Source organism: Pleurodeles waltl, chromosome 9, assembly GCF_031143425.1.
Source record: "Pleurodeles waltl isolate 20211129_DDA chromosome 9, aPleWal1.hap1.20221129, whole genome shotgun sequence".
NCBI lineage: Eukaryota > Metazoa > Chordata > Amphibia > Caudata > Salamandridae > Pleurodeles > Pleurodeles waltl.
The window spans coordinates 256,485,218-256,510,245 of NC_090448.1; positions in this window are offsets into that span (position 1 = coordinate 256,485,218).

Here is a 25,028-nt window from a genome sequence, read left to right on the forward strand (position 1 = left end):
CATATTTCAGTATAGAGAAAGCACCCCCCAGCTTACCCGTAAGGTCCTCCAGGGAGATTACCACTCCTTTGCTAAATAGATCCCCGCAGGTCACTATACCTGCCTTCTTCAGTGGCAGTGGTGGGGAGTCCCAAATCGGAGCAAAGGGGCTGCAATAGAGAACTCCCGCCGCAACACCCAAATGATACCAACTTGCCGCAACATCGCAGAGGGTTTTCAATTTTATCTTTTTGAGGAATTTTGGATCTCCAAATTTGTAAAGATATCCCTTAGAGGCTCCGTTGACAGTGCCCAGCATAGCTTTAAACATTACACCAGTAGCCGAGGAGTCAGTAATAGAAAACAGCATTTTTACGGGTTCAGTTGGAATGCCCAAGCATAATAGCTTAAATCGCGAAGAGCCAACCCCCCTTTTTCTCTCTTTCTCCTCAATTTTGCCCATGAAATCCTAGGGCCTTTTGATGCCCAAATAAAGGAAGTAATAGCCCGTTGAAGCTTTAGCAAATACTGCGTATGCATTAGTAAAGGTTTAGATTAGAGCTATTCAGAAAATTGACTTTGGGCAGAATCATCATTTTTACCAAATTAACCCTCTCAACCAATGTCAGGGGAGATACATCCATCTCTGAAGAGATTTACACCCTTCCTCTACCACTGGCTTTAGATTTGTCATTGCAAGCTGATCAATGTCTTGTGTAAATGAAATCCCTAAATATCTAATTTCTCTCTTCAGTTGTATTCGTCCCACCGACTTATGATTCCATGCCATAGCCTCTGTTTTCTCAGTATTCACCCGAAACCCCAACACTTTACCAAAGTCTTCAGCTAAGGTCAACATCGTGGGCAAAGCGATAATAAATCTGCCGTATATACTAAAAGGTCATCAGCATACAGGGCCACCTTTTTCACCCATCCATTATAATTGAAGGGTACAATAACCAAATTCCCTCTTATTTTCCTAGCCAGTGGCTCTATATGCAAGTCAAACAACAGCGGAGAAAGAGGGCATCTCTGCCTAGTGCCCCTCGTGATCTTCAAAGGCTCTGTAAGATTGCCATTTACTAAGACTCTTGCAATGGGATCTTTATATATAAGACCTATTGTTCCACACAAATTTTCTCCTAGACCAACTGATCTCAAAATGAAAGCTAGGTATTTCCAGTTCACTCTTTCAAAGGCCTTCATTGCATCCAGGGTAAATACAGCCAAAGGCGTTTCAAAAGATGTGGCCATGTCTATTGCCCCCACCAGATTATACGTCAATTTGTGTAGAAATGTGTCAGCAAGAATTTTAGCAAATATCTTATAATCACAATTCAGAAAGGAGATAGGCCTATAAGACTCACACTTAAACAGACTCTTACCCGATTTCAGAATTAGTGCAATCATAGCCTCATTCCATGAACCTGGGATAGGGGCCCTATCTTAAAAAATTGGCGCAAAAAATTCTACCAAAACTGGAATTATTTAACTCAGCCATCGTTTTATAGAATTCCATAGGAATGCCATCTGGCCCAGGTGCCTTGCTGTTCTTATTACCAATAAGCACCTTCCTAATTTCCCAAGCAGAAATCGGGCTATTCAAAACAACTTGCTCCTCTTGTGAGATAGTTGGGGGCATATCATCCACCAACCATTTACCAATATCCTCCTCTCTTACCTCAGCCTCTTCTTTATACAATTCAGAGAAGAAAGAATGAAAAGCTGTCTCCATTGCCTCGCTACTTGAAGATCTCTCGCCTGCTTGATTTATCTCTACTTCCTTAATATAGTTCCTCACTAAATCCCGCTTGCATTTCCAGGCTAATGACTTCCCTGCATTCTCACCGTATTCAAAGTGAGCTATCTTAGTAGCCTGTACACTTTTGACGACCCTAGCTTGTAAAACCTCCTCCAACTGAAATCTCAACTCCTTCAACTTGTTCTCCAGAACCTCACCCTCCTCCTTCTTAGTACTCCCCAGTAATTGACTCCTTACTTTAAGCATTTCTTGTTCCAACTGAGAAGTAGCAACCCTAAACTGCTTATTCTTATAACTGTCTATGCTCATAATTTTGCCTCTCCTAACTGCCTTAAAGGTATCCCATACCATTGCCAAGGAAGCCGAGCCCAGATTGGCTTTAAAAAAGACCTCCGTCCGTCTCCATTCGTATCTGATCGAGAACCGCCAAATCTTGTAGTAGCATACGGTCAAATGTCCATCTACTAGCACCCGACCCCCCAACCACCCTTAAATCTAATATCACTGCTGCATGATCTTAGAAGTGGGCAGGCAGATAAGTAATATTTCCTACCAAACCCTCGAGCCTCAAGTCAATAAGAAAATAATCTATATGAGAGGCATGCTTATATTTTTTATTGTAGAAGGAAAACTCCCTTAGAACTCCCTTTCTCTGCTGCTATAAATCCCTTAACCCCCACTCTTTCACCATTCCTCTCAAAAAGCATTGAGATTTTGGAGTCCCTAATGATCTGCACTTCTCAGATCTATCTAGTTTGTTATCTAGCATAACATTAAAGTCTCCAGCAATTAAACTGGATCCGGAAAGTCTACTAGCTGTGAGAAACACTTTTCAAAAGGGCCAGTATCGCCACAGTTCGGTCCGTAGAACCCCATCACTGTAAATCTTCTGTGTTAAATTTGTAATTTGACTATAAGCCATCTACCCACTGGATCAGATCGTATCTCTAATAATCGTACCTTGATCCCATGGTTGACTAATATAGCCACTCCCCTGGTATTAAAATTGTACTCCATGCAAGCATAGGAGTGTGGCCATTTTTGCTTTTTAAAGAGTTCAACCTGGTCAGATGGGTCTCCTGTAGAATTTAAATTTGAGCTGGGGAGTCTTTTAGATATTGTAAGATTTTATCTCTCCTGCCCTTTGTTCTTAAACCATTAACATTCCAAAAAGTATCTGGAAAGAACTACACCTGGGGTCCCGGCATTCACTACTCTCACCAACCATTATCCCCTGGTTGCCACATTAATTGAGGTGAAAGAGGAACCTTTTTTTCTTTTTACCCCCACATGCTCTCCACCCTGTGACCCATCCCCTCCCACCTCTCCCTTGGAGAACCCCCTTCGAATAGTGGACAGAGATATGTCCACAATTAGAGCGCACGTGACTCCCGGGCGAGGACCACAAATGCTACTTTCCCGTAGCACTGTCCCCCAACTTGAAAGTTGCCAGTAGCTTGTCCGCAGACTTCCCATCCCTTACATTGTACATCTTATTATTAAACATGACCCTAAGAGTAGCAGGGAACTAAAGTTGTGCAGAAGCCCCCAACGATATAAATTCCTCTAGCCGTTGCCCCAACTCCCACTGCCTATTGATGGTGATCCTGGAGAGGTCTGATTTGATCTCAAAGGAAAAATCCTGTGCTTTTATGGTTCGCAATTTAAGTGTCTTCAACAAGTTTTTTACCTTCAGACCATATGTTAGAAAATTAATCAGGATTTTCCGAGGCTTGCTGATGTTTGGATTTTTCCTGAAGGGGTCTCTATGTATCCTTTGAATTTCCAGCGCAATTTCTTCTTCGCTCTCCTCTAATGAGAGCATGAACTTCAAAAGTGATACTAGAAATACCTTCAAATCATCTCCTTCTGCCCCTTCCGGAACATGCAGTACTCTCAAGTTATTTCTCCTTGACCAATTCTCCAATTGTTCCAGTTTACTCTGGAGAACCTGTTCAGAGTCTTTCAAAGCCTGAATATCGACTTTATGCACTTCAATTTCCTCTTTCATAATTCCCACGGTAGCTTCCAGAGCCTGAGTTCTCAATGACAGGAGGTTAAGCTTCATTTCCATAGCCTCACAGGCCTCTCTTATGTCTGCCTGATTTTTTTCAGATATGGATAAACCTTTCCCGATATCCTTAGAAAGGGAGAGTAACATTGTTTCTACTGAGGGATTATCACCAGAAGCAAATTGAGAGGGGTCCAACTGATCAACCAGGTCCTGACAAGGGACACTATCCTTCAAAGAACTCTGTATTCCCTTACGACAGGAGGAGCTTTGATGCCAGCTGCCTGTGGACAGCTCTTCACCAGCACTTAAAGGAGTCTCCATTACTTGGAGTGAGCCCCCTAATCCAGAGACCCTTATATCAAATTGCTCCTGCATCTCCGTAGTGCCTTGACAGTACCTTTTCTGTAAAGTCTCAAATTTTTTAGATGGGAAAACTTCTACCCCAGGCTGAATTTTAAAGTAAGATCTCACAGAGGGGGTCATTTTAGTGGTAGTGTTGCTATTTTTTCTGCTGCCCAAACCTCTAGTCCATTTTTTTTTAGCCTGACCCAGTGCACAGGTAGAAACGGCTTCACCCCTGGATCCCCGGGACCCTTCACCCTCATCTAAACTGGCAGAGTTAAAGAAGTTACCAGCAGTCTCCATACATAAAGGGTCAGAGAGCCTCCTACCTTGTTGTTGAGCCCCACTCCACGAATTCCGCAACAGGGCCGTCCTTGTTGGCCCCATGAAAACTTTCCGGGCCCTTCTGGTGCTCCACTCTCCCTCCTCACCATCTTGCAGCTTCCTGGTGGAGCCTTAAGCCGGCCAGGGCTAAGCCAGCCTTTGCCTGTGCTGGCTCTGCCCATGCCTGCTTCACCGCAGAGGGGGGCCTGCGCCATGGCCCTCCAGGAGCGTTGAAGCTCCAGGGCTGCTCTGTTCCACCACAGAGCCCCTGGAGAGCTAAATCCAATATTCGAGCCACCTTGCAGCTCACACGGCATCAGGACTTCCTGAAGTTTGTGCAGGCACATCGGCATGGACAGGGAGATCTTGCCCAACCCTCGCCCTCACCCGGAAGATGCGGTGCTCAGCGCACGGCAGCGCAGCTGCAGCCCGCCATTTTCTCTGCCTCAGTGAGTTTACTTACTATTATTGTTCAATACTGGCGGACACTGTATGCCTGTGTCATGACTTTGTTTTGAGTTTACAATATGTATACCTATGCCAGGAGATGTCTGCCTACACACTGTTAATAATCAATATCACTTCACAGACGTAGAATGGTGGGATCTACTTAGCATTACCTCGAATATCTAAATATAATTACAGTGTTTTACTTACAGCTCCTGATCACTCCTCATCACCCTCCACCTCTAAACTTTTAAAGCTACTGCCCTACTTTACTGAGCATGTTCTCTACCTCTTGTGACAGGTGTTGGGTCTTGAAGCCTGGGTGCACTATGGATGTAAATAGCACATTTTTACACTAGCCACTTGTGTCTTTCTCCTTACTTCTCAGCCCCAGTTTTGGACCACAGCTTTTCTTCTTTTACAGTTTTAATCCAGCATACTTCATTCTGGCCCCCTATTGACGCACATTGCCCTGCAGACTCCACTGCAATATTTACGGTTTTCTTTTTTTTTCAACTGTCTTTTTTTTTTCTTAGCTGGTTTTCTTTTGTTATATTTCATCAAAATTTCTAATATGGACCAGTACGATCTAGCCTCTACTTGGACATTCGCTTTGACACCAATAAACGCTTATTGGTGCCCCCATCTGTGGTAGATTGTAGAATAGAAAGAATGCTAGGGCTTGGCTGAGGTCTCTTTGACAGTTAGAAGTAGAAGTTCTGGGTTGGATTCTTGACGAGGGCAGTTAGACTGGAGGAGAGTTGATAGAGTGAAGGTGTTTTCCTGATCTGTGGATGGGATACTCCTAATAAAGAACCTACAAGTTTTTACCCTGGGTCCTTTCTTCATTACACCATCCAGTACCGTGCGTTCCCTTTACACCAACCCTCTCTGTCAATTTGCCATAGATCTCCCTCTTCTATTTTTTTCAGCTTTTTGCGCTCTCTGGCTTTCCGTCTAGCTTGTAGGTCTGACTCCATTTCCTGCGTAGATGTGGTCGACATAGACCAGGTAAGCTACTCCATACTACCCAATGTTATTTTGTGCCTTGTTACCCTGCCTTTTCATTAATACCCACCTTGTTCACCCTGTTTTATGTCACTCTCTTTGGTCCGTTTTTGTGGACCATTTAGTCAGCCGGTTTAGATTTGTTGTACTCTTAACATCTAGTCGCCTTCTCACTGCCTCGTTGCACGCTGCACTGGGCTACTGCTACAGGAACCACAGTCTTGGTCAGCAGGATTTACCCTTCATCCTGTTAATTTTACTAGTGCATGACCTTACTTACTTCCCTACTTACTATGTCATCTCTAAGGTGAGTTACTGATGCATGGTTTGGTCTCTTTTACACTCAACCTACCTCTTATTATGCAGGGCTTTTGACTTAAATTTTTGTCAATTCTCTCCTTTTAACTGAAGTTTAATTTCTTTCCAGCATGTCTACACAAGGAGGTACTACCATCCTACTGCTACTCCCTCATACACCTTAATTTTGTTTTTCTTTTAATATGTGGTCTCCCACTAATTGGTCTAATCATGTTTGGGCTTTCTGAGTACATAATTCCCAATTCACTTGTGATGGTGTTATGGTTTACTCACATTGTGACAGATATCAAGACACTGCTATGTGGTGGGCACACTCTATGAGATGGCTCTTGCTAATTTACACAGGTTAATCTGGTTAAGATTGCCTTATTTCAAAGCCACTTTGAGCAGATTTGCACGGGCACGTCATCACCCGTCCTTCAGTTGATTATGGACGCATGCCTTATTAAGTGAATTCACACGTGCAACCACTTTGCTATCATCCTCTATTTTGAATTATTGGATTGGGCAACTACATCTCTATGTATATTTTGCAGCCTTGAAAAAGTCACCTGTTGTGACGAAACAGGTGTTGGCAGTGTATGTGGAACTTTGCTCAACTGACTACTTGGCTGTATTTATTGATCAATGCTCAATCAATCTCTTTCGATGTCCCTTGCTACTAATTAAAGGGATCCACAGCAACCAACTCAACTGGAGGACATCTTTATTTTGAACATTGTTTTGAGTGCTGTGGCTTCTTTGCTAAATAGATGCCATACATAGTTAGGTGCACTTAGCAAATCAGGACACAGCACAAGCAGTGACTACACACTCCTGAGGCTGGATATCTGGACACAGAGCTGCTGGCCCACATTGTGTCCAAGCCAGCTTGAGGCCCACCTTCTTTTCCTATCTAGAATTGTATCTAAGAGTCCATGACAAATGTTTATTTTTACAACTTTTTTGAACCCAAAGAAATGTATAAACCTGTGTTGATTCTATGTACTATGAGAGACACACCCCAGTTCCATAACTGCTCTCCTAGCCATAATGTTTACTTAAACAAATTATTTCCTGTTTTGCAAGACACCTCTTGTACTTTGTTTGTTAAGTTGAATTCTCATTTGAATAATACAGTTTCAAAATGTTCACCTCCCTCTGGATTTACGCTGCAAACTGGAGCTTGGTGTGAAGCTTGTCTTTGTGCTTGCCTCTGCACTTGAAGTGTACTCAGCTCTGAACCCACTGATTCATCCACTGTTTCAGCTGCTTTCACTCGGTTTGTGTAAGTAGCATGGTTCGACTGCAGTACTCCTGCACACTTAATAACAGTACTTGTTGTCAGAATGATGACCTTGAAAGGATCCTCCAAAAACTCTTCGAGCTACCGAACACCAGGATTGAGATTGTGACACCTGATATCCTTTGCTTCTTTGGTTGCCACATTTGTCTAATGAGAGACAGATTTTATCATGTCAGCCAGATCTTTGCAGTAATCTAGAATAATGTCATAATGTTTTCAAAGTAGTGCAGCTGATGGGGTAAATGCAAGTCTCATTGCTCTGCCCATGATCAATTCATGGGATGATAAATCAGTTTTTCGGTTGGGACTACTACTTCTGCTATAGAAAACAAGAGGATGAGTATTAGGCCGCTTTAACATAGTTAAAACAAAAATCTTTACCAGTTTATTTTTAAGAATGCCATTTCCTCACTCTACTGCTGCTGAAGATTGAGCTTGATAACTACAATGAAACTTTTGGTTGATTTCAAATGCTTCACAGATTTGCACAATGTAATGTTTAAAATTAGTTCTACAATCTGTCTCAATAGAAGCTGGGAGCCCAAAATTTGGAATGAATTACCTCAAAAACAATGTGCCAACTGTAAGATTATCTGATTTCCTAGTAGGATATGCCTCAACCCATTTGGAGAACAAGTAGACTGCTATTACGTTTCACCACCGTCCATTGCAATCTGGCATTTCAATAAAGTATGATTAGAGTCTCATAAATGGGCCTTCTGGTTTGCCAATACGACTTATGAAAACCCGGATTAGAAAGGCAAACTCAAACTTTCTAGATCTTTTTTCAAGATTTAGGAGAAAATCAAAGGACTTCCATCATACATTTGTGGGATTCTACACCACATAAAAAACTTTATATAAAAATTTAAATACAAAGAGCAACTCTGGTTCCTCATTCACGGGAATTGAGAAGAATGCTTGGCATAAGACAATTACTGATTACCATTCTGCATCAGATGGAATTTGGAGGCTGCACTGTTTAGTTCGCAAGAACACTACAACTGGTTTAAGCTTAATTTAGTAATTAATCCGGTCTCTTTTCTTGTAAAATCTCATACTTCCTGAAGGCCCCTTTAGGAGTTTCCAGCTGGGTCAGCGGACACAAACATTGTTTCCTCTCACTGGCCCAGCGGGAAACAGGCTACAACTTTGACCCTGGGGGCCCCCTCCACCCCGTTTCGGCCAGCCTTTACATGGCGGTGCTACAGCTATGTAAAAGCTGGCAGAGAGGAGGGTCGTAATCACAAAGCGGTTGCAACGCTGCCCTAGAGGATTCAGACCACCAGCACATCCAGTCCCTCCTGTGAAGGGAAAGTGGTGGTGCAGGAGGGTCCCACCGTGGCGCAACTGCCACGGTCATAATGTGGTTAGACTGTCCCCAAAGCAGTCGGACCACTGCTTTGGAAGCAGTCAGACCACCAACGTGACTTTTATGGTCTCAAGACCACCCAGGTCGTAATCAGACCCTATGTCTTAAATCTAGAGGCAAGTCATTTTTTTGCCAAACTGAAAACAACTGAACTCTTGAGTCTTGTGAATTTATATTAAACATCAAGTACTCAACTTATGTTTCAATAGTAACACTATCTGGTGTGAAACAGATCACATAATTAATTTTCTGGAGCAACTTCACAGGACTTGAGTCAAACAAAATAAATTGATGTTTGTTCTCCATCTGACCAATTTTAACTGGAATATCGGCGAAAACCTAATTAACAATTTTTTTAATGCCGACTCATCAAATTTAGACTTCTCTTCCCTAGGACAAACTGTAGATCTGGTAGTCCCAATAAAAATAATGGCCATTGAGCTCTTGATTACCATAAGGACCACTTTGATCTACTTCTAGTACTGCCTCAAGCATGCAATTCTCCTCTCCCATCAGGCAACCTCATTGTGAACTGGTCCCTGCAAACTCATCACTCAAACAAAATGGATTTTGTTCTTACCCTGCACTGCAGGGCATTTTGTTTCTCATGTTTTGCTGCATCACTGGAGTTGATGACATCAACATTTAACATGATTTCTGATTCTACACAATACACACTGTCTGCTTTTTCATCATTTCAACACTTGTACATGACCTAATTATTCTTCATTTCTCTTCTACCACCTTGCTGTGCCACTCCATTCCCCATTTGTCCACCAAGCATTTGATTAATTCCATTCATTCAAGACTGTACACAATTTATATGTGAATACATGTGGTATTTGGACCCTTTCTCAGTTTCCTTTGTCTGAGGGATCATCAGCTAAGTGACAGCCTTATATTTGTCAGATACCATCACAGATGGAAAATTATTAAAACTAACTCATGATGGTTCTTATGTTGGCCACCCAACTATAGCCCTACTCTCTTCCCACAAATCAATTGGAACCACAAGTTGAATGTAAGTCAGTCTATGCTACCTGAGAGCTGCTTGTCAATTTATGTACTTCCTTGCACCACTTTCTTGCCTTCTCTCACAATTTCAGAAAATTATGAGTAAAAGCATATAAATCAGCTCACAGCCAAGACACATGCACCAAATACCCTCCATGAACTCCCCTTAAACAAAACTCCCAAACTGTTCCTGACATTGCTTCTGTATTGCTCGCTATACTACTTGCCCCTCCTCCAGTCCCTTTTGATTTCTTTTTACTTGCTGTACCTCAATTCCATATTTCTTGATTGTTTTTCATATCGCTCCACTCTCATGTTTTCTCAACCAAATCATTAACATGAGCTCTCAAAGCAATCAAGTACATTTCTTTCTTAGTTGTAGCATCTCCAAAGGTTCCACAACTTGTCTCACTTGTCTCTGTTGCTCTGGCAGTATTTGGAGGAGGTTTTGTATTCAAAAGTTAATTTATGAAATTATCCTCCTCATGTCTGATTTTTGACATTAGTTTATTTAACTATAGCAAGATATGCCTTTGTATCTTCCCTAATAACCTTCCTTCAGCCTTTCTCCCATTGATCCAATTTGTTTTAAAGCCAGAGTCTAAATAAACCCCTGACCTAGTTTCCATTTTCTTTCTCTTTTTTTCTGTCACCATCCAAACTCATATTTGTAATGCTTCAAACTGTGTTGGTCTGAGTCCTGGATTCATGATACTCATGGTTTCTGAAAATTAGAAGCAGTATGATCATACCATTTAGATATCCAGATGCATGTGTGAAGTGCAGGCATTCTCTCTGTTGGTAATTTCTGACCCTAAATGCACTGCAGTAACTTTAGGCTTTTTCACTACCTCTCCTATTATGTTTAGCTTCAAAGCAAATTCAAATCAACTCAAAATCAAGATAAGCATATTAACAAACAACACCTAATCACAGCAGAGCTCTGTCAAAGGTCAACCTATCACAGCGCTGATTTGTCAGCAACCAACCAATCAGAGCACAGATATGTTTAGATGTTTCACCAATCCCAGCGTGACTCACTGGCTGACTAATCAATCACAGCACAACCTGTCCATGAACAGGATAAAAATGGTAAAACCCTTTTTAAACAAATAAACTAAGTAAGTTCTTGTCTGATTATCCTAAAAAGGATAGGAAATCAGTGAATCAAAAAAAGACACAATCCTAATCAATAAAAGCTCAGGAAACACGAAAACATGAAGTCAAATTTAAAAGGGAAAACAGAAAGCTCCAAAACCCAGTTCACACTAGGCAGCCTCCTGTCCACTGCACATGTATCCCAGCCAGTGTGTTCACGCCCATGCACTCAAGAGCAAGAGTCACTAACCCAAATTAAGCATGCAACCTAGAAACAACAACTGTTAGTTCAGAATTGCTATCAATATGCATGTAGCACTTTATATTACACTCCACTGTATGTAGACAAGTAAATCCAAGATATTTTGAGATGTTGGATTTGGATGAATCTGGTAACTAAACCAACCCTGAACCAAACTTTATAGAATTCAAATATAAATAATGTATCAGCAAAACAGTGATTAATCCATAAATTGAACCCCCAATCATCATTACATATCCAAATAACTCACACAAAGATCAAATCAATCAGAAACACTTAGCAAGTCACTTCACAGGCAGTTTCTGGCATCCAAACAATTCTGCCTGGTGCTGTGCATTAAAGACTCAAGAACATTAGGGAGCAACTCTAGGGCACTAAAGGGAGGAGGTGCCCTTTTGCAACCATCCTCTGCTACGGAACTGTGGAAGCAGAACCCCAAACCCCTAATTGTAATGCACTCCAAAATTTAGATCACGCCAAAACTTACATTCGGCCATTCTGGTTCAGCACTCTTGATCATGCAATAAGAGACACTTGGTACCACATTGACCCTAACATAAATATAGCAGAGTAATACAATAAGTATCTGGGATCATGCAGGATTAGGAAACAAGTTGGAGGGTTTTATTACAAAATCTCAAAAAGCAAGCAGAACAGAATAAAAGTTAAATTCCATAAAGATATGAATACAGAGTATCCAATTGCACACCATAAGCAGCTGTGGCCAGAGTAAATGAATTAAATGAAAATAGAAATAGAACAAATTACACCTCCATATGTATTAGAAATGCATTAGTGCATTCTATCTTCCAAAGCATTTTGATGTGATACCATTCAAAGCCAAAATAGAATAAGTTATACGCTTGCATATATTATAGGTATTGATGAGTTACAAATATTGAGATCTGTAATAGTACACCCAATTATCAATGGATTTGTACCTAATTTCTTCCAAAGTGAAAAGTAAGATTGTTACTCTTGCTCTTTTAAAAATCAATACAAAATTATTCTTATGTGCTTGGATTTTAATGTAATTAGAAAATATTATGGGCCTCAGTATGAGTTTGGCGGATGGGGCATCCCGTCGGCCAAACTCCTGAGAGGATGGCCGCCACCATAGTGGCAACCAGCCCGTCGGACTTATTAGGAGTTTCCGGCTAGGCTACCGGACGGAAACCTCTGTTTCCACCCACCGTCTAGCGGGAAACAGGCTACAGCATTGTCTCTGGTTCATAATCGGGCAGGTGGCAATGTTGTAGCCCAAAGGGGGCAACAGCACCCTCGCAATGTTCACTGTCTGCTGTGCAGAAGGACCCCTGCACTGCCCATACCAAGGTCATGGGCAGCACAGGGGGCCCCCTGTCGACCCTTGCACCTCTTCTCCACCAGCCTTTTCATGGCGGTGAAACCACCATGAAAAGCCTGGCAGAGAACGAGGTCGTAATACGCAGGGCAGCACTGCTTTGGAGGATTACGATTACTCCCTCCGCAGGCATTAATTCTGAGCAAAGACTGCAAATTCAGCATGGTATGACTAGTAACATCACATATTGGGCAAATCAGATATAGCAGTGCCACATCATAACAGTAACCAATTTTTGAAGAAAACTACAGCAGCTTTTTTCTTTCTTAATGTCACTGTTCTTTTTTGATGTCACTATTTGGATGGAAATACTTTTTAATAATAAAGTTTATTTTTCTGAATGTGTATTTTTTTTACATTTCAAAAAGGTTTGTCAGTTTATTTTAGAGGTTAGCATTAATTTGCATGTTTATTTATTATACTTACATTTAATTTTATCTTTATTGTAATAATATTTTTCTACTATTTTTGCTTGGTCTTCTTTTTCTATTCTTTGATGCCCTCCTTTTACTCAATCTTGGTACTTGTGTTTTGGAGATAGATTTTCTAAATAATTTTTAGCTTATGTTGTATAGATAAACATATTGGTATTTTTGCAGTTATGTTTAAGTTATGTTTTGTTCAGTATTTACTTTATAATTGTAGGGACTTTATTTTTTTTAGAGTTGCAGTTTTCCTGCATATAGAGTTGGGCAAAAGGATGCTTTCCAGCAGTGGTGGCTACTTTTGCAGCACTTAGTTGCCCATTAAAGTTTACCTTCATACTATTTTTAATTGGGAAGATATTTCTATTTCATAAATGTTTTAAGGTTTAGGGTCAATTACGAGTCTAGCAGTCCAAAGACCGCCAGACTTGCGGCAGAGGTTGGACCACCACGGCTGTGGCCTTCTGACCGCCACATTACGACCCTGGTGGTCAGACCATCAAAAGATGGACATCTCCGCCTGGATCTTTGAACCCGAATGGGATGACAGCGGTCAAGGTTGTAATCAGCACGGTGGCATTGAAGTCAGCGATGCCATGCTGATTACAACCATGTTCTCTGTCAGCCTTTTCATGGTGGTTCAACTGCCATGAAAAGGCTGCTGGAGAACAAGTGCTGGGACCAACGGGGGACCCCTGCACTGCCCACAACATTGTTGTATGCAGCGCAGGGACCCCCCTCTTCCCAGCACCATCTGAATGTGCATGTTCTGGGCTGAACAGCAGAAACCTTGGTTTCCACCAGTCAGCCCAGTGAAAAACTAGTAATGGGGCCGGTTGGGAGCCTACCAGCACTGCGGCTGTCTCCTCAATGGGAGTTTGGTGGTCAGGTTTTTCCGACCGCCAGACACTTAACGAACCCCTTAATGTCCTTGGTTGCAGGATCAGTAATTGAATGCTTATGAAATATTTGAACCTTGTGTGGTAAATGCAAATTATGTTTTTTTGTTTGGTACTCTTATAATTAATAGATACATTTTTAATATAGTTTTGGCAATATTTTTTATTTGTTTTCTTGTGTTGAAGGTATTTTGCATCTCTTTAGTGTTGTTTTCAATAGTTATTTTTGATATTCGTATGTCTAGATTTTTATTCTCAATATTTGTGTTTATGTGGTTTATGTATACGATGGTGATCAATGGCTTCTCAATATTTTTGTGATGATATTTTTTGTCTCAATATTATTTAACTCACTATTGCATCATCAAAGAACTTTTAATAAAGTAAGACTATGGCGGCGGCAGCATGAAACTGAACCATAACCATATGGTTGCAAATATTCTCTGCAGCCCAAGGTTTGCTTAATAAATATTTTTAGATTAAATTCAATAATTGTAATAAAACGTCAATATTATTGCCATAGGTAAGTTTTAGATTTCAAAATCACACTCGGTTTAGTTGCATTCCATTCATTGAAAAAAAAAAGAAAAAGTATCCAACTATGGGCCTGATAATGACCTTGGTGGAGAGGATACTTCCTCACAAACATGACGGATATCCCGTCCGCCATATTACAAGTTCCATTATATCCTATTGAGCTTGTAAAACGGTGGACGAGATATCCATTACGTTTGTGATGGTATCCCATCCACCAAGGTCGTAATCAGGCCCTATGTTACTCACTCCTAGACCACCGTCTCCATTGATCAGAATCACATTCCGGTGCTTTTGGAAGCATTTATATTTCATGTTCTTGGAAACAAGCAAATGAGCTTATTCACAAACTGCATTTTGTGATATGTTTAGTATTAGGACAATATTACCCCTAATATACCAAAATTGCTATTGAGGCACCTATGTGGAGAACTATGCTTCTGTCTCTCCTATCTTTTGTGGATAGAAATCCCAGCTCCTACGGAGATCTCTGAACATATTAGTATATGTTATACTAGTACATGTGGAAGGGACAGAGGGGAGTGTCTGCAAAATGGTTAATAATTACTACTAAAGGGAAATATTTAAGGGAAGAGTAAAGAAGGTTAAGGGAGGGTTAAAGAGGGTTTAGGGAGGGAAATGCAGCCATGCACAAGAAAAGAGTAACCACATTGTCATTCATAAACACTTTTATACTCACTACAACTAAAAAGGACCGAAAGTAATCATAAATATACTCCAGCTCAGAGCTGGAGTACATCCAGCACCACCCATGCCCAATCACAAGAACAGCAACACCCCCTATAGAAAATAACACATGTAGGAACCTAAAACAAAACCCCCTATGAACCAATGTTAAAATATTTAAACTGCTAAAAATAATTACATTTGACCTAATGTTACAAATATCTCAATATCTCGAATTAAAACATTGTTATTCATTTATGTTAAAATATATCATTGATCTTTTTGACATATAAAAAATAAGGTCTCATTAATATTTATTAAAGTAGTTAATGTACTGCTATTTAATTTTATATATCATTTCTAATCATTTTAAAAACATAAAAGGTGCATAAAATGTTAATTTAAATGGGACTTTTTCTTTCTTTACACTTAAAAAATGTTTTAATTTTAAACTTAAGGTATTCAAAATAATTAAGAATTCAATTTAAAATTAAATTAGAATTTCTTTGACATATTATTATACTGTGCTACATATAAAATATAAAATAAATATGCTAAATGTAACTTGAAAGATTTAGAGTAAATTACTTGAAATTACCTGAAATACATTATATTATTTTTTTAAAGTTTAAAAAACCTTTAATCTTTTCCCAATAATTTACCAAGTGTAGATCTCAGCCCTGATAGCGGAGGTTAATGGCAGGTGTGTTAGTATTAATTAGTAGTGTTGGCAGTAACTTTATTGCCTTGTTGATTTTTTAGTGACTCTAGGGGGTGGGCTATCTATTTCTACACATTTGTGTAACTTCACACTCTATAGCCCAAAAGTAGTAAAGTTGTTCAAAAGTGTAAGAGTAAAGTTGCACGCATAGATTTACTCATATGTAAGATTCTCTTTTTGAGGCGCCAATATTTAGTCTGTACTTTTTCAAAACAATCATCAATTTGCATAAACATCTAATTATGTGCCATTGCCAGTATTGCAAAATTGTAACTCATAAGCCCATTCTCACAAAACAAATCATTCTCACATAGCCCCAGTAGCAACAATTGAGCTTTTACAATACAACTGACTATTGAAGCTTGGAAATTCAGACATGACACTTACATAGGCATGCACTGGGACAGGTATAGGTAGGTTAGTTAGGAAAAGGAGCAATGTAGTGAGTGAGCTTTAGGTTGCCCTCCTCATAGCAGACATCTGCTTGTTTGGATGATTGCCAAAGAAAACAACAGTTCTTATTGTGCTGCACTGACCTCACAGAAGCAAGTCTTTGAAATTGTCCTCTCTTAACTGGTGGAGGATAGGGAAAGAGTAGACAGAACAATGATGTTGCTAACAGTGTTAAGATAATAACAAAATATATTGTTTTTAAACATCTTGATAAACTTTAAGATAAACGTAATGTTAGATTACGTTGTGGCTTTTGGTATGCAGTCTGGCAGTATTCAAATGGTTTAAACTCATTTGCAAGAAACCATCGTGAATGGTGAGCAAATTAAATACAGCACATGTAAACCTTGTCTGCATCAGTATTTCTATGGAGAAATCTCCCTTCATCATCAGAAACAGCGTCTGCAGGTAATAGAAGTAATAGTACATTATGTTATCATATATATAACCTTCTCAAAGAGTTTGATGCATGATGTCAGATTTAGTCCTTAGCAAAGTTTATTAGGGTGCTGTTTATCTGACAATGGATGCTTCTTCCTCTTCTGAGAGCTGCAAAGTTCGGTTTTAACCTCTTGTTCCTAACTCTGGGCCTAGATACAAGTCTGGAGGTCTTGGCACTGCCAGTTTGGTGGTCTGACTGCCAAGTTAAGAGTTTGGCGGTCGGACTGCCAAACCACAGCTGCCTCCACTGGGAACAATGCTCCTGACGGGGAGACAGCGGTCCAGGTTGGAATCATCAAGGACGGCGCTGAACTCAGCGCTGCCTTGCTGATTACAACCTTAATCTCTACCAGCCTTTTCATGGCGGTTTCATTACCAAGAAAAGACTGGCAGAGACAAGGTGCAGGGGCAACTGGGGGGCCCTGCACTTGCCCAAGCACTTCGAATGGGCAGTGCAGGGATCTCCATGCCCATCACCCTCGCAATGCTCACTGTCTGTTTTTCAGACAGTGAACATTGTGAGTGTGCTGATGCACCCTGCGAGCAGCAGCATTGCTGCTGGCTCGCTTATGAGCCAGCAACAATGCTGCCACCACTTTTCCACTGTGCCAGCCCAGCAGGAAAGTCGTAATGGGTCCGGAGGGAAGGTAGCTAGTAAGGCAGCAACCTCCCCATCGGAAGTTTGTCAAACTTATGACCATGTGAGATAAATCTCCCTATTCTAATTTTGGCAGTTGAAGCATAACATGTACAGTGTCCTTAGTGCTGCCTGAGAGGATATTGGAATTTAAGTCAGTGTGTCTTGCTGCCCCACTCCATTGACTGTGATTAGCATACATCATTAGAGTAAGCAATTGACATTTTGAAGGCCATTGCAACTGCCTCTGGAAGCAGAATGGCTATTGTAAGTGGACTTGGAGAAAACCCTGGCTAGAAATAAAGCTGCTGCAGGGAAGCCTGCCCTGAGGAAGTTAAGGCTGTAGAAGAGACCAGGACTGACTTTCCCAGCATCACAAAGTAGTGAGAATCTTGGTTGTAGGAGGAAGTCGAGGCGTAGAGATCTGTCCCACCCTTGACATTATGATTGGAGTCCCCCAGAAAATCACCAGGAAGATTGCAAGCATTGAGGTGTACCTGCATGGAGGCTTACTGACCCTATATTGGTATCTTGACAGAACTTTGAATAACACTAGTGCAGAGGCATTTTGGCAATTTCTGATCAGGAGGTGGTGGTGGACTCTGGGGCGGTGCAGTGTTAATATGTATAAGCACTAGGCAAAATGTTTGTGTCAAGTTTTAATTTTATTTGAAAAGACAGAAGAAGCCTTTTGCATTCAGGGTAGGGAACTCAATGTAACTGCGGGTGCCTAAATAACAAGAGGTTCTTGTGAGATTTTGTTGTCTTGAAGAGCCCTACTGTTGGTGGTTTCACTGTACTGGACACGCTGAAGCCATAAATCAGAAGGGCATACGAAGTTACAAGAAAGCAACACACAATTAAGAAAGTTACAAGGGAACAACACACAGTTCGGGGAGCACAGAGGCCCCGGAGGTAGGAGGAGGTTAGAGCAAGGACACTGCAATGTCTGGAGGCAAAACAGCTGGCACACGTACCTCAGGCACCAGATACCAGAGTGGTAAGGAGGAGAACAAAGGAGGCAACCGGAGACAATTGTGAACTACAAGCACAGAGCAGCACAGGGTCAGGGGCTAACTGTAATGATAGCACAGGTCACATGTTCCTGTGGTAACTTCTGGGGGGATAACTAACTGTGGTAGGCAGTTCTGGGTGCCCAACCTCATAGTGCAAAGCTTGAGGAGCCACTCAATTGCGTGTCCTCAGGATGCCTCATGGCAGAGGCATGGGGATCAGGCCAAGGGTCAGCAAAGGGTCAGCAAAGGGTCAGCAGAGGGCAGACAGGGCACTTGCATCTTGGGTTAGGCACAGGGACAGCCCAACATAGATCATCAAGATGTGTCCTAGAAGTCACAAAAGTGCTAGATACCTGCTGCAAAAGGGGCTATTGCTCAAGGTGCTGCCAGGAAGTGTTGGCGAGACCACTTGCACTAAAATGGAGCTGGGACAATGATGGCAACAATGTGGGGCTATGCATTATGAATTTTGATCAATTAAATGTTTGACTTTTGTATGTGAATAAACTGTGGCTGTTTTAAACCCTCAGATGATACATGTGTTAACAAGGGGAGGAGTGGTGCATTACAAAAGCCCGGGAAGCAAACGGAGCACTCGCCCATTTAGGAGGAATTATGTGTTTGAACATAATTAATTAAGACTGCACACATGAAAGAATATTCACAAACAAAAGATCACCTGAAGACAAGTTCAACATGAAGAGTATTGTGAAACAACACAGACAACTCCTGAAGCACAGATATCATAAAAGTGAACAAAATGTTAGGTTAAAGAAAGACTAATTGGTCTTTTTGAATTAGGAATATTGAAGAATTGCAATATATATATATGGTGGAGTTTCAGGTATGGAAGTTGATCTTTACATTGAGAAAATAAATGTTTCAAAAGTATGTTTGAGAAAGTGGTGACACATAATTACCATTTCTACCTTTTCCAAATTAAGACTTCATAAAGAAAAGATAAAAGGAACTTGGTTGAAGAGGCCAAGCAAGATGATCTATTTAAGGAGATGAATTCTGCATTCTTTCTTTCTTCTTTCATGCACATCCCTGTTCCCACAACCAACTGATGTGCACCTTACTGTTGGATAATCACTGAATATAATCAGTTCAGTGGTGGAATTTGGTACCAGCATCCGACGTACTTTCCACGTTGCAAGCTCAGAAGCAGCTCTGGGTTACTGCGCTGAGTTCTAACACCCTACAACTGATATTTCATAATCTGTGAAGGAGAATAGTTTGCTGGTATTGTTCCCTTATTTTCGTTCATGGCACAAAAGCGCCCACTTGATGTTTTTTGAGTACTACACAAATGAGGAAGAATTACTTTAACATTGTCTGCATTGCCTAGTGTATTCCTAGATTATTTTTAACCAACCATGTTTGTGTTTTTCACTTTTTGGTATGTTCTTGATTTTCCTAAATTTGATTTAAATTTTTTGTTTATTATTTGTTTTATGTTTGTTTTGTACTGCTTTTACTCATCACGCAGGTATCTGGGGAACTGCTGACTAATTATGTCATAGGCAGCAGGGTTTAAGAAGATTTTCTGTTAGAATTGTGCTGTTTATATTAACTTACTAGGGCTAGTCCCCTCCCAAATCACTAACTCAATTTCTGTCAACTTGCACCTCCAAAGTACTGTTATATGGTACCTACCAGAATAATAGGCCTGCGTATTAGGACGATAGAACTTCAGAACGTGGGGACTGAGTTCATCCTCACCATCAGAAGCTGTTGGGCAATTTCTGGCTAGCTCACTCGGCCTCACCCAAACCCCTAACCTTGCAGGTATGAACGGTGATTATGGAAATCTGAACCTGACATTCTGATCCACAAAGGAATCGTGGAAACAGATCATAACCTTTAGTTGTCTTACTTATGCATGCCCAAGGAGAACCCTGCAGGACCCTATCAATGCCACCACTCACAAAACAAAAGAACCTTTCATCGTCACCAAGGTATTTGTTAAACTACAAGATGAGGCCACTAACAACCCTCCATCCCAGGACCTCTGTGACAAATTAGCCGCTTTCTTCCATTGTAAAATCAAGGATATCTACGACAGCTTTGGACCCCAAGACTCTCCAAACTCACCAACAATGCCCCAACTCAGATCCATTGAACCCCAACAGTTCCTGTATACCTGGAGCCCACTCATGACCGACGAGACTCGCATCCTCTCCAGAACTCCCACGATCCTTGCCCCAACTACATCTTCAACAAAGCTAGTGCTTGAATCGAACCCGAGCTACACAAGACCATCAACTGTTCCCTACAGTCAATCCACTTTCCCCGAGGACTGGAAGCAAGCTGACATCTGCCCGCTCTTGAGAAAACCCATGGCCGACCCCACAGAACTCAAGAATTACGACCCCATCTTGCTGCTACCTTTCCCAGCCAAGGTCGCTGAAAAAACGATCAATGTTCAGCTCTGCCAACACACTGAAGACAACAACATCCTGGACATCTCTCAATCAGGATTCAGGACTAAGTATGAAGTGAGACCTCCCTGCTCACCGCCACAGGTGACATCCGCTCTCTCCTCCACCGCAGCCAAACAGCATCCCTCATCCTACTGGACCTATCGGCCACTTTCAACACAGTGTTCCACTGCACCCAATGCGCCAGACTCCACGCAGCAGGCATACACAGCAAGGCCCTTCAGTGGAACTCCTTCCTGACAGGCAGAACGCAGAGAGTCAGACTCCCGCCACACTTGTCAGACCCTACAGAGATCAGCTGATGGAGTACCCCAAGGATCCTTGTTGAGTCCCACACTGTTCAACATCTACATGGCCCCACCCACCCCGATCATCAGAAACTACGGATTGAACAATGACACCCAGCTGATCATCTCTCTGACCAAAAACCCCACAATGGCCAAGAAGATCTTCCAAGACTAGATGAAAGCATTTGCCGCCTGGAAGAAGGAAAGATGCCTTAAGCTAAACTACGACAAGACAGAGATCCTCATCCTGGGACCCTCCTCCTCAACCTGAGACCACTCCTGGTGGCCCTCCACATTTGGCAGCCCCCCACCCCTACAGACTGCGCACACAACCTTGGCATTTTCTTCGACTCAGCGCTAACCATGACTAGACAGGTCTACTCTGTCGCCTCCACCTGTTTCCACACCCTCTGACTCCTCCAGAAGATCTTCAGATGGATCCCAAAAGACTGCCACAAGACCGTGACACATGCCCTGATCACAAGCAGACTTGAATACTGCAACACCCTCTATGCTGGAACCACCAAGAAGAACCTGAGCAAGCTACAACAAATCCAGAACGCCTCCGCCAGACTCATCCTGGACATCCCCTACCGAGAACACATCACAGGACACCTGAGAGAATTCCACTGGCTTTCCGTTGAGAAGAGGATCAGTTTCAAGCTCCTCAAACACGCTTACAGGGCCCTCGACAACCTTGGACCCATCTACCTAAACCACCACATCACCTTTTACTCCCCTGCCATACCTCTCCGCTCCTCATAGCAGTCGCTCGCCACCGCACCCCACATAAGAAAGTCCTCGGCTGGAGAGAGAGCTTTTATCTACCTTGGGGCAAAATGTTGGAACACCCTGCCTTTCTACCTCAGGCAGTCACCATCATTACCTCAATTCATGAAGAACCTTAAGACAATGGTCTATGATTGAATCTTAAGGACCTAACCCGTACAGCCTTGGGACCCCATAGGCGAGTAGTGTGCTTTAAAAATGCTGATTGATTGGGATGGTGTCTGTAGGTGTGGTGGATGTGGTGGATGTCTGTGTGTCTGTTGGGGAGGTGTTGGCGGGCATGGTTCATGTGGTGGATGTCTGTGTGTAAGTGTGGTGTCTGTGGGGATTGGGGTGTGGTGGGTGTGTCACTGCCTGTTGTGGTGGTGCCTGTGGGTAGGCTTGATGTGAATTGTGGGTTGGTGGGGGTGGTCAGGGGTGTCTGAGGAAGTAGTGGCTGATGTGTGTGTAGGTGTCTGCTGAGTGCTTGTATGCTGCTGTGTTTTGTGATGTTTTGGTTTATGTGTGCTGTTTGTTGAGGCTGTTGAGGTATGTGTGTGCGGATCTGTCTGTATGCTTTGGATAGGTAGGGGAATGGGGGATTTGGATTAGGAAGAGGGAGGTGGAGGGGAGACGGAATGTGGGGGGTTGACTGGTTGCCATCAGTGAGGAGGCCAGAGCCTGAAAAGATCTTTTTAGGCCAGATATGGCACTATGAATACCTTCCAGGAAAGCATTGGTCTGTTGAAGTTGGCAGGACAATCTCTGGATGGCAATCACAATGGAAGTCCGACCCACAGAGATACTACTCAGGAGTCTCCTCATTCGGGGCAGCGGGGGAATAGGGGCTGTGGTGGAGTTGCTTGTGACAAAGGAGATGCCTACCCTCTTGGGTGAGCAGGAACGGCCAACTCGGTGGGGAGCAACAGGAAGGGTGGTGATAGAACTGGCAGAGGTGGAAAAAATGGTACTGTAGTATGTCCCAATGGGTCCGCCACCAGTTTGGAGTGGCCACTGGTGGAATAATCTGATGATGATGATGATATAGTTTCAGCTTCTGTCGTGGCACTCCCCTCACTCTCCGGGCCACTGGGGCCCTCTGTGTTGATGGTCACTTGACCCAAGGTCCCATGGCCAGATGCATCCCCACTTTTATGTGCCTTGTCTCCTTCACTTGCCTGGGCTGATGCTGAAAATACAAAGAGAAATAGGGTCATCACATGTCCCTGATCAATTTGAACAACAGCTGTGATAAGAAAACATTGCAATGATGTCAAGTAGTCCCCAGGCAACAAACTCCACCTAAGTGGCCCCTACATGTACCAGGCCATATGCATGCATGCCATCTAAACTGTCAACAGTTGTCCAAAGGAAAATTAGACAACTACAATTGTATGGCTGAAACTGTGCAATCACAATAACCATTGAACAAGTAGGAGACCACATCACCTTCAATGCTTTGCTTCATGGAGCATACATCACTTACCTGTTGTCATACATGCCAACTGCATTGCCACAGATCCAATACAAGGTCATACGGACACTTATTTGTCACACACAGAATAACACAACATGAGAAATATAATGCTCCCAGAACATGCCATGTTGCTAACAACAGTACAGTAGTCTTGAGCCTTGAGAAAGCGACATGGAAATACTCATGTCACACTGGAAACATATCCACAATACACAGTTTACCTAATGAAATTTGTCCCAGTTGAGTCATGGATGTAGTATCAATGTTGCTCTAATAGGCCACATATTTGGTATGAAACTGTACATTGCAAACATCATGTGCAAATAGTCAGGGAGATATGTCCCTAAAAACTTCAAGACAGTGAATCGACAAACCCCAGGGAAATCACCACTAATGTCTAGCACCCCTTACAATTACACACTCTGATTACATCAGTAGAATCCATTAGTGCTTTGTATGTTGGAGAGACATAAAGATTTGCAAGTACTTGTAGTAGGGCCTCAACATGCTGCCCAATGGGAATCTACATCACTGTCTCCATTCTGGTCCTGCAAACCGAGAAGTTTGTGGATGAATGGTTGTACCCAAATTCAAGGGATTTCCACATAACTGTAAGACATTCCATGATGCATGCCAACAGTCAGGTAAAAAACCTTACCCATTACACATGTGCAGTGTGCTTTGCTTCATGATACCAAATCAATGTCCTGGGCCCACTACTGGCAGTAGGAGGGAGCTGGACCACAAACCCCGGTAAGACATGAGGTGGAAGGCCACTCTGGCAGCAATAGAGCACCAGAGGTGTGATAAAAGGACTCTGCAGGCCCACTGCGCAGGACACACTACTGGCAGCAGAGTGGGCTTTAGACCTCAACCCCCAGCAGGTCATGCACCAGAAGACCGCTCTGGCGGCACTAGCACACCCAGAGATGTGATAAAAGGACTCTTTGGGTCCTGCTACGTCAGCAGGGGGAGCTGCACCACATCTCCCAGCAGGCCACATGACGGAAGGCCTATCTGGCAGCTCTAACAGGTGCCGAGGTGTGATATAAGGACTCTTCGGGCTCCGTTGCACAGAACACGCCCTGCTGTGTGCCCAGGCAAAGACTGGGCCAAGAGCAGGCCATTCTGCAGCCAGACAAGGCCGGGCTGGGCCGCATCTCTTGGACCTTTGGTTTGTTTTCTTCTGTTTTACCCCAGCCAGGACCTGAGATCGGAAATTTTTGTGGATCACTGGATAACAAGGTATTGTGAATCACAGAGGAGTTTCCTCCATCACAAATGTGGCTGATTTCCCGTCCGTCGTATTATGATCCCATTATATTCATTGGAGATCGGGATGGGATATCCGTCATATTTGTGATGGAGGAAACTCCTCTGTCAAGGTCGTAATAAGGCCCTTAGTGTGGGCTCCTTTTAGTAGACCTTAATGCTCTCACTGTGGGTATTTGCCATTCCAAATTCTAATTGTGTGTTTGGAGCATTTCCATACGGGTAAGTAGGGGGTAAATATGGGCGAATGCAAAAATGCACAGGCAGCAACCTCCACTAATAGTACCTTGGATGGTTTCATGCAAAGATCAGTGGACATTATTACCAAATAGATTGAGTTAGCGGAGAGCAGGCTGTCTCAATCCTGGTCCCTGATTCA